This window comes from Pteropus alecto, unplaced genomic scaffold, assembly GCF_000325575.1.
Source record: "Pteropus alecto unplaced genomic scaffold, ASM32557v1 scaffold288, whole genome shotgun sequence".
Classification (NCBI taxonomy): Eukaryota; Metazoa; Chordata; class Mammalia; order Chiroptera; family Pteropodidae; genus Pteropus; species Pteropus alecto.
In genome coordinates this window covers 2655518-2666647 of record NW_006442124.1, presented here as the reverse complement: position 1 = coordinate 2666647, position 11130 = coordinate 2655518, and positions in this window count along the sequence as shown.

Below are 11130 nucleotides of genomic sequence, written 5' to 3'. Positions count from 1 at the left end.
CCCTTGTGAAGAGTTCGAGGAATATCAGCTCTCACATGGTGACTGTTGAATGTTAGTTATTGCAAAATAACTATGCAGTCAAAAAGCATTTGTGCTGATTGGATATGGGCCATTATTGGCCCATACAGAGAACCAGGTTGTGCAAGGGGCTGAAAGACTCTGCAGATGTGGGTCAGTGACCACATAACCTTTCATCGTGCCAACCGGCCAAGAAAACCATTTTCGTCTATTGTAATGGAATGATGATGTGAAGTTGAAAGAAAGGTGTACTGTTCAATAAAGGGATCTCAGGTCAGATAAATGCTTTAGGGGAGCTGAGGTGCATACCGACTATGAAGTCTAATTTAATCGATTGAATGTTCTCATGAGAAAAAAATATACACAGAGTATTAGAATAGGAAGCACATAGTTCACAGCTAAGCCACAGAAGGGCAGAGAGAGTGCAAAGTTAGCAGAATGGACAGTATTAAAGGTGTAGGTTGGAAGACTGGAAACGAGTATGTGTAGAGGAAGATCATGCAAATATTACTGCATATGAAGAATGACCTTTTAGTGAAGCTGTGAGTTCATGCCATTGACATAGGTGGCCAGTTGGATGTTCTAGAAGGAGACATAGGCTGGGCCTGAGAGTGAAAGACCCTGAGTTCCAACTGGACTTTGAGCAAGCTCCTTCATCACTCAACTCCGACCTCAGTGCACTGGACGATGTGAGACCAGGGATGCCTTCCTGCCCTGAGTCCCTTTCTTCCCCGGTCTGAGTATGTGAGACTTGGAATGAATATACAATCACTAAAAACACGCATGCTCGCTCTAAGCAAACCAAGCTGTAGAGTGGGGACTACGTCAAAATCCTATGAGTGAAAATCAGAGCTGCAGTGGTGAACAATTACCTAATTTTTTAAAATTCATAGGCAGGAAGATATTATAACTCCTATCTCCTGGTGAAACACTGTGTTTGGGTAATGTTGATTTATTAGTACAGTAGACTACCACTAATTAGCACTAATGACAGGGGAACCCATTGTGGATTATAGAATTCTGCAAATTAGTGAGTACATGAATAAACAATAAAAATTGGGAGTCCTGCACTGCAAAATGTTCTTTTCCACTTATTTTGACAGAAAGGTATTCAATGTTGATTATTTGTGATAATTCTTCATCATACTGCTAATGTTAGATTTTGTTAAAAGGGCCATTTGTGAGAATTAATGGAATAATACTTCTAGAGTTGGGTAAAAGGAGTAACACAAGTGCAAATCATGATGACTATGGTACCTATCAAATTTGTAGAGAAGTGTGGGAGGCAGCTGGATATTTTGGGAAGATTATTAAGATTGTGAACTTGTGCTTGAGAATGAAAAATACTTCAATATTAAATGACTACAAAAAATTGATCTCGGCCTTTGTCACTGAGGCATTCAGGTGTCTCATCGTGTTCTGTTAGCTTCTGTGAAAGATCTGGGTTTTCATGTGGCATCCTCTAGCAATAATACATGTAGTTAATATATAATAGACACAAGTTTCACAAATGAAATGGTATAGGAACTTTATGTAAGCTTTCTGTGAGAGTTTATTTCTTGCTCCTGGATTTGGATAGTTGATATTAAATTATGGAATATGTCTAGAGCAGGGGTCCCCAAACCCCGGACTGAGGCCTGGGAACCGGGCCACATGGCAGGATGTGAGCAGCAGGCAAGTGAGTGAAGCTTCATTTATATTTGTAGCTGCTCCCCAGCACTAGCTTTACCGCCTCAGCTCCACCTCAGATCATCAGGCATTAGATTCTCATAGAAGCACCAGTCCCTGGTGCCAAAAAGGTTGGGGATCGCTGCTATAGAGGATTGAGAACAGTGTCCAAGGTGGGTAATATGAGAATTTAGTCTTAGGAATGAGTGACTGTGCAATCCTAAGAAATCATGCTTCAGTAGTCATGATTTTGGGACTCATACTAATGTCTGTGAGTAAATACCAAGGGCAAGGAAGAGTTACAGTGCTAATTAAAGAGGTAAAGGTGTGCATAGGAGTAAATTCTCAGGCTAAATCAGCTTTAGAATAGGCTTTAAAAGTATATGGTGCTAGGTTGTAAAATTTTGCATCCCTCTAAGTCAATACTGATAGATGATAAGAACATTACTACACAAGGCCATGGTCAACTCCCCGTTTGTTCCCCAGACTTGTTCACCAGTATTTTTTATGTGGTAGTAACTTATCTGCCAGTCGATGATGAACGTACTTTTTCTTAAAGCTTGTAAAACTAAGCTGGTTCAAACACATTTCAGGGGCTCTAGAGCTTTGAGAGGAAACAGATAACCTCTGCGTCCGCTTACTGTTAGTTCATAAGCTAATGTTTTTCAAGTTTAACTGCTAGCGGCCTTGATTTTTCAGAGAAGGAAACAGCAGGAGAAAGTCCCCAGAAATAATCACGGTTGGGCATTACCGAAGGGATGAGAATAGAGGTTGAGAGGCAGGACCCAGGGGATAGGAGAATCTGGTAATTATTCTCTATTTTCTGCCTGTTGCTCTTTGAGCCCTGAGAATACATAATGCTTTCCACTAATCAGGGCGGGCAAGTTAGCATATGCAAATAGATCTGGGAAAGTTTATTTTTAAATTGCCCATTTGTGCTTGAAAATGGAGGTTAGATTTAAGCCCTGGTGAAAATACTAAATCCTGTTTTGGTTTCATGTCTCATATTTTGAAGTGGTTGTGCTTACACAGAATTACCAAAAAATAAGTTGTGAAGGGCCTTGGGTTTTACACATCCAAGATTTCCTGCTGCTTGAGGTGTGTACCCCTCTGATCCAGGAAAGAAGGGGTCGGCTTTACTCCGTGGTCTATTTTGACTCTTAAATGAACATTTCTTTTGATGATGTGTATAACTCTATTCTAACTCAGTTTTAATGAGGGCACTAGCTTGCCAAATTTTTTGTTTCTTTGATCTATAAAAAAAAAAAAATACAGTACTAAACATGTCAGGATAGAAAATGGAGTTAATACAACCCAGAATGTTAATTCATAGATATAACCTGGAAAGTACATTTGGACTTTATTTCCTTTATAAACATACAAACACAGAAAGCCAACCATTTTACAAAGGATATTCCACAAAATACCATGAAAAACTCTTATATGTTTCAAATGTCTTCATAAATCTATGTTCAGTTAGCAAAAGGCTATGACTTAAGCATTAATGGATTCTAAATTTTAATTGCTCATGAAGAGAAAATGTAAATATTAGATATCTTCAATTATTTTTCCAGCTGCTTTGACCATAAAGTTTTAAACTATTTTCTTTTCCTTTTTTTTTGATATGTAGCGATTTATAGGGAAATGTGATCCTGAGCCCCAAACCCATTTATATTTAACTGAGCAAAGCAACACCACTGAGTTTCACTGGATGCTCTGTACCTGTTTAACATGCTTTTCCCCCTAGAAATTAGAAAATTAGCAAGAATAAATGGAATTGAAACCCAAAGGGTGTTTGTCAGATTCTGTTATATGCATGTTAGATAGCATTGGAAAGTGGCAGAATTAATCTTTCATCCTTACTGTATGTTTCTCAGGCCAAGTACATTTTTCTAGCAGGCCATTGACTCTCAGTGAATCAATTCTAAGCAAGCAATTGCCAAAGAGAAACACTGCCTCTAAATCCGTTGACATCTTCAAATAAAGCATTACATTTTACTCATGAGTTCTAATGCCATGTGCCCAGTAAAAGAAATGCCACATTTCCATCCCTCAGGCATTTTTGACGATTACTTCAGGGTCAAAGCTTCTGTTTTACTGGCATGCCATCTTATTGCTACCTGTGACTTCAGCTGGAGCCACAGTTTTTCACACCCAAAAGGAGTCGAGGCTGCTGAAACATATTGTATTATCTTGGGTGGAAATCTAAAACAACAGGAGAATTTACATATGCAGTACGCACGCACGCATACACACCCCGCAGGCAGCATCAGCTAGAAGACGTAGACAGGAGAATTTACATATGCAGTACGCACGCACGCACGCATACACATCCCGCAGGCAGCATCAGCTAGAAGACGTAATCGCATCTGCAGTGAGGCGGCCTCTGGAAGAAGAGTATGCCGGGAACGCGGAATGCTGGAAACTCCCTGGCTGTGAGTGTAACGACCTACCCAGAACCTTGTCCCTGGCATTCCACACTCAGTTCCCAAGTTTAAGAAACTATGTATTTCCGAGCAATGATTGAGCATTCTGAAAGCTGCCACTGTGAAACACCATCCATCACGTGGGGGAGCTGAAAGCATCTAGAAAAAATGGGTTCCGCTCAGTTTCAACTTTAATTTTTTGGAATGGGGTAATATATTAAAGAATCATTTAATATAAAAGTTGTGTTTTGCAGGCAGAGAGTGAATGAAGCCCTGATCAAATTGATTATTTTTAGATCATACGATTTTATTGATAAGCAAAGGCAATGTTCTGGATGTGAAGAAACTGGACTGTTTGCAAGAATTGAGATTGTTGGTTTATCACTCAGCTCATCATTTCTCTTCACCTGTGGACAAACCATAGACACATATCCTCAAACAGCTCCCTTGTTTTACTTTATCTCCAGGTTGCTGTTGGGGGCTTCAGCAGGTTGGCTCCGGTGCCAATGTAAGGGAAGGATGGTCTTCGCTGTGAGCTAGGTAATTTACATCTATTTTAGCATAAGGTTTTTCATCAAGGTTTTTAAGAGGAAAAGGATATAAGCAGAAGGAAGACGGTTCTAACCCTCCTGGCTACTTAGAGGAAAATTCACAGCAAGAAGTAAACTCCTTATTTCACACTTTACTTGAGAGCTCTCGTGCCCTCCAAGAGTTGGCACAGACCTTCCATAATAGTATTGATAACTGCGTTTATGGTCACATATGAATCCCTACTATTTAAATGCATATTTATGAAAGCCAAGTTTATTTAGTTGCTCATTCACTCACATACAAATACAGCAAAACAGCTCAAGGAGAGGTGTCCTATGTAAGGTTTTACATGTTTGTTAAAAATTGCATATATGCAGAAACAGTATCTGTAATTTATATATGTGAATAGATGGAGTCGCTTACAGAATATGTTCTAAAATTCCTGTAAATTGGATCATAGTTTAACTGTATTGGTGGATTTTCAAAGTCATTCTATCTTTGCTTTTTTTTTTTTTTTTTAGGTGAAAAACTCACTGTTGAGAGAACATTCGCTAGCTTATCTTTTTCCTATACCTCAATTTTTACACATGATTTTAAAGTACAGTCCATCTGCTTTGAACCCTCTCTACTTCCCAGGTGTCCATGTCCTAGAGCGGCCACTCCATAAACCTGGGAGAAACATCAGATCTGCAGTCTGGGTTGACATTTTTCAACTTTCTTCTATAACTCCAGGGACTTGCCCCCAAGTACACTTGAACGTGTTCATTCACTTCCCTCTATTTGCAGAGTATTTACGTTTTATTTTTGCTTTGCTCTTCTTGTGTTGGTTAGTCCTGATTCTCTGATCAAGTCAAAATTTCTTTAAGGACAAAGATTTTATTTGCTCCATACTTGAAAGAGATTCCACCAGAGTCGGTGGTCAGTAAGTTATTAAATTATTATATTATCGTTGCTTATCAGTCTCCCTCAAAATAGCTTTGTGTTTGAGTCTACTAGTTTCTAAGGGATGAGAGGGGATGATTTTATGAAGCCTGATTATCTCATGCATTTTACTTAATTTTCTTTAAAAATATATTTTTTTCTGCTTCTAAAACTGCAGTTCTTTCATTTGTAAACTTCCAGACTGGTAGGCAAAATTTTTTCCAACATAAATAATGTTAGAGGGCTCTCCCATGTCACTTAAGTTTTCCTTCCTGCCCTCTCCTTTTAATTTTTAAGAGCAGGGTTCAACCTTTTTTGCCCACCACAAGGCAGATGTCAAGGCTGGAGACAGCGTTTCAAGCCATAGACTCCTGGGAAATGCTCTGTTCTCTTCAGAAAGTTCTTCTCCAGAGAATTTGTTTGTTTTTGTTTGTTTGTTTGTTTGTCTCTCTCATCAAGTATTTTCATCCAATGAAAAAAAATCTATAAAAAAAAAAAACTTTTTTTTTCTTTTTTATATTTTTAATGAATGCCGATCTTCCTTCCACAAGATTCCATGTTCATCTGACTAGGGTTATATGTTCTGGGACTGGGGCTCCCTGCAGACACTTTCTTTATTTGTTGCTGGAAAATAGAGGAAAAAGCAAGTTTTCTGGGATTTTCCAGACATTTTCCTGTATGACAATAGCACTACACAGCACGTAATGCTTGCTTCCCTGTGCCAGGCCTGTCTCAGGCAAGCAGCAGGTGTTTCTCTGCAGTGTGTCCTGGGTTGACTGATGTCCTGGTCACAGCCTCACTCTCACCAAACTGTCTAAAGCAGCAGGTCCCAGGACTTCCCAAGTGCAGGCCTGTGAATCAGAGAGGCCTGGAAGCTTTGGGGACCCCTTGCTTTCTGTGGTCCCTACTGTGTTGTGACTTGGAGTGCCAGGAGACTAATGGGGGAATCAAGACTCTATAGCTTTCACAAATCCTACTTCAGAGAATGGAATTAAATACTTTTTGTGAACCTAAATTCAACCGTGATCTATTCCTCTCGAGTGAACAAGAAGATATTGCAATAGGTAATCTGGTCTGGACATCTAAAAGTTGTCAAAATTCATGCTTTATTACCTTTTATTTCCAGGTCTAGACCTCTGGTCCAAGAGCAGGTGCTACTGTTCCCTTTATTTTATAGGGGACTGAAGAGAGGTACAGAGCAGGAAATGAATTTGCCCGGAGATAATTAGCTTTATGAAACGGAGCTGGGATTTGACCCAGCTGTCTCACGCTGTCCTCTGTTTCCTCTCCTCTTTTGAGAAGTGACACATTCAAATTTCTCTAGCATGTGTCGCCCAAGTTCAACCTTGGCCCAGCAATGGCTGAGAAACACATGTCACTGCAGTACCTGCTCTTTTCAGGGCCATGTCAGGAGTTGCAGAGGACATAACATGGGTGGGGTGCGGGACATTTCTTACCTTCAAGAAACTTCAGTCAGATGAGAGAAAAAGATCCAATAACGAGAACACAGGACAAGATTTGTATGTGCCCAAGCTGAGATGTCCAGAAATAATAGATAACGCAAGGATGCGTCCCTGCAGGAAAAGTCTGGTAAGGTGGTCCTTGCAGAAAATCCTGAATGATGGGTGGGAATTGGTGTGATGGACCTTGGTGAGGGCATTCTAGTAAGAGGGGACAGAATGGGAGGAAATGGAGGAGACAGAAAGGTAACTTTTTAAAGAAAGCACCTTGGTTTGGTAGCAGAATCAGTTTTAAGCAGAGGAGCAGGCGAAACGAGACATGAGCTAAAGTTGGTTCAGAAGGGCCTTCCTGAGATAGGAGGGGAGGGGGACAGTGCAGGGGTAGGTTTGGAGGTTGAGTCTACAGGATTTGGCAATGGGTTGGATGTAGGGAGTAACAAGTGTGGCCTCTAGAGGACTGAGATGCTAGTAACAGACATTAAATGTATAGGAGTGGGAACTCGGGGAATCAGTGTGTCTGTGAACTTTTGGAGCTGGCCATTAGTGGAACACCCGGTGGCCAAGGCAGTAGGAGGTGAAATGTGGACAGAGCTTCCTGAAGATGGATTAGAGCTGAGAGAGGACCCATTTGGGAATCATTGGTTCAGAGACGGTGGTTGAAAGTGTGAATCTGTATTAAAGGGATCCAGAGTATATTGCTGGGGCACGAACATTATTTTGAGCAAAAGGCATTTGAAATAGTCTTTTCTTTCTTTTTTAAATTTATTTTTTCTGAACTCCCTTATCTTCCCCAAAGCAAAATCTCTCCAAATAACTCAATTGTTTTAAATCCTCTTCCTGGAAGTTTTAAAACCAGAGAAGATTGACTCATCGTCATTATCACAAAACTATCATATCTCCTATCTCTTCTCTTAAGGGCCTCTTATTATTCCTGAAAATCATTTCCCATAATGCCACTTCTCCCCTCCCTCCCCTACGAAGAAGTCATATGTTTTCCCATAAGTATCCTTCTCTCCTTCTCCTTCTCCTAGTAAGATAGTTTTGAAACCTCAAATTCTAATCACCTCTTAGGTTCAGTAATTGGGGGCCAGTTAATTATATTGACCAAAAAACCCCCACAAAACACCCCACATTAATAAGAAAAGGACAGATTTTTATTTACATACATACGCAAGAATTTACAGAGAGATATAATTCAAAGAGGTGATTAGAATTTGAGGTTTCAAAACTATCTTACTAGGAGAAGGAGAAGGAGAGAAGGATACTTATGGGAAAACATATGTTTCATGTGGGGAATGGAGATTTTCAAGATATAAGAGTAGAGAGCATGACAAATCTTGCAGAGAATTTGGAGAGATTAACACTTCGTTGTGTGTTTACTGTTTGCTATTTGCAACTCTACACCAAGCTTGTAAAACATCATGCCATTTAATCCTGAGAGCAAGCTGGTGCCTGAGAGAGGCCATATCCTCATTTTATGAGTTCGGAGAAGCTGAGTGACTTTGTTAAGGTCATTCAGCTGTGATAAAAGGAGCTGAGCTCAGGTCCTGGGATGTGGGGCTGTGACATCCTTGCCTTCCTGCTTTCTGCAAACCAGGATGAAATTCTGAACACTGTGTATTTTGCTTTGAGTAATCTTTCTTGTCCTAAATAAGAGATCAACAAACTCCAGCCTACAGGGCAAATCTGACCCACAACATGTTTCTGTAAATAAAGTTTTATTGTCACATGTTTACATCCACTCGTGTATGTACTGCCTGTGGTGGCTTTCGCTCTACAACTGCTGAGTTGAGTGGTTGTGAAGGAGAAACCCAAAGCCTAACAAGTTATTACTGGCTCTTTATAGAAAACATTTTTTGACCCGTACCAGCCTTAAACCATGAGGTTGCATAAAAAATATTACAGATTAGGAATTCTGATTCAGCTTAATGTAAAATTCTCGTCTTAAAATGAAAATATACCTATGGAGAAAATCAGGTATAATACCAATGAGATTTCTGTCTATCAGGGAGTAACACTAAGTATTCTAAATTGTCCTAAAATTAGCTGTTAATTTTTCCAGAGATTTGGAAGAAACAGAAGATGATGAATGACAATTTGGTGATATCGATGAAGCTGCATACAACAATTCAGAAGAATAAAATATGGTAGTCTTTGCATCTCTTGAGAACCGAGAAAAGGTGGTGGGGTAGAGTTACAAAAGATGAGGGACATTATAATTATAAGACAACTAACAGTCCTCTAGGACTGTGGATTCATCACATAACAGGACACTGGTCAATAGTCACCCATCCGTTAGTTTGGATCCCAGGGCCTTGAGAAAGGGCACATGTCTCTCTATTCTTCCGCTGTGTCTAGCAGTGCCATGGGCTTCTCCGAGGTGAGGGAGCGTCCCCTGGGCTGGCAGCCTCCCCGGCGTTGTTAGCACAGCAGGATGTATGAGGTGGCAGTCCTGCTGGGGCACATCTGTCCCTCTCAATATTCACATTGCTAATGTCTCACTCTAGTGACAAATGCAAATTGGATTGCTTGGTCCAAACATGTCAGCCTCATTAGCAGGTGCATTGTGATTGGCATAAGACACCCGCCTCTCCTGTGTCTACTGTTCTTACCTCCACCCATCCTTCAGAATTGTGGTTGTGGGGAGCAAGAAGGAAAACTTTTTTTTCAAACAAAAGAAAGGCTAGTTAGTAGGAGTTGTTTACCATGGGTTATCCTCTCTAAAGCAAATGGACCTCCTCTGGTCAAAAATTGAGCAAAACTAGACTAGAATATACCTTGATCTTAAAGAAAATGTGTGGCACCAACTGTGCCCCCAGAACAGAATGGTATATAAGACTACATTTCTGGAGATGAGAACTAGGACAAGATGGATCTTTGAATCTACTTAAATACATGCTGATTGATCTATTTTTTTTTTTTTGGTAAAAAAATTTGATAACAGTATAATTGATCATTAAAACTTTGTTTCTTTTTTAAATTTAATTAATTTTAAGCAATTTTCTCTCTTAAGTCAGAAATTCAAATGCATACAATGTTTTTGAGTTTCGTAAATGTATCTGATGATATTGTGATAACGACAGCCTTAAAATTCAGTCAAAGATGGTACTCTCATTATTAACAAATCCCCCTTACTCTCAGGTCTTGGAAAGGCTTGAATTGTCTTTGTTGCAATCAAAATTATTTAAAAGTCTTTTTTGGATGCCAATAATGTGTTTATTTTATAAACATAGGTTAACTCTGAAGGTATGAGGTATCAAAGGGATTAAACAAAATATCACTTGATTAGGGTTTCCATTTCACATTTATTTGACTCTCCTTATACATTTTGCAATGCCAAATAAGGCATTTTTATTACTAATATATCCCATGATGATTTTTAAAACATGTTAAGGATGGTATCGACGATCTTCTTTTTTCTGGAAATTTTGTTTGGGACACAAGAGATGCACCTTTTAAATTTGAGATCAATTAGCATACATCAACTAAACTACACAACACCTAGCATATGCATGAAAGTAAAAGAAAGTGTGATAATGCAGATGTTTGTCACTGGTGTCAAACATCTACATGTTTAGTGATCCAAACAATTGACCAAATTGCTTTTTTTTTTTAATCTAAACATTTGAAACCATGAAAATAAAACATAAAACAAACTACAGGAAAATTTTTTATTCAATTGCTAAATTAAATTTTTTCTCATTGATTATTGTGTATAAACTTAAGCAGAGCAAAGATGTATCATAGAAATTCTGAAAATTTTAGTTGTTTTTATTTTCTGAAAAAACAAAGTTGTGGAGAAAAATTCAAAATTTTTCTTATTCAAGAAGATGCATACATATTAAGCTTCTATCTGAAAGTTAGAAAAATAAAAAGTATCAATAAGAAAAAATTTAATTTAGGAACTGAATATACAATTTTCCTATAGTTTGTTTAATGCTTTATTTTCATGGTTTCAAATGCTCAGATAAAATTAACCAATTTGGCCAATTGTTTAGATGGCCAAACAGACAATGTTTGGCACCAGTGACAAACATCTGATTGTCACACTCCCTTAGCTTTCATGTGTAGTTCAGTCGATTTATGCTGAGTTTCTTTTTAAAGAT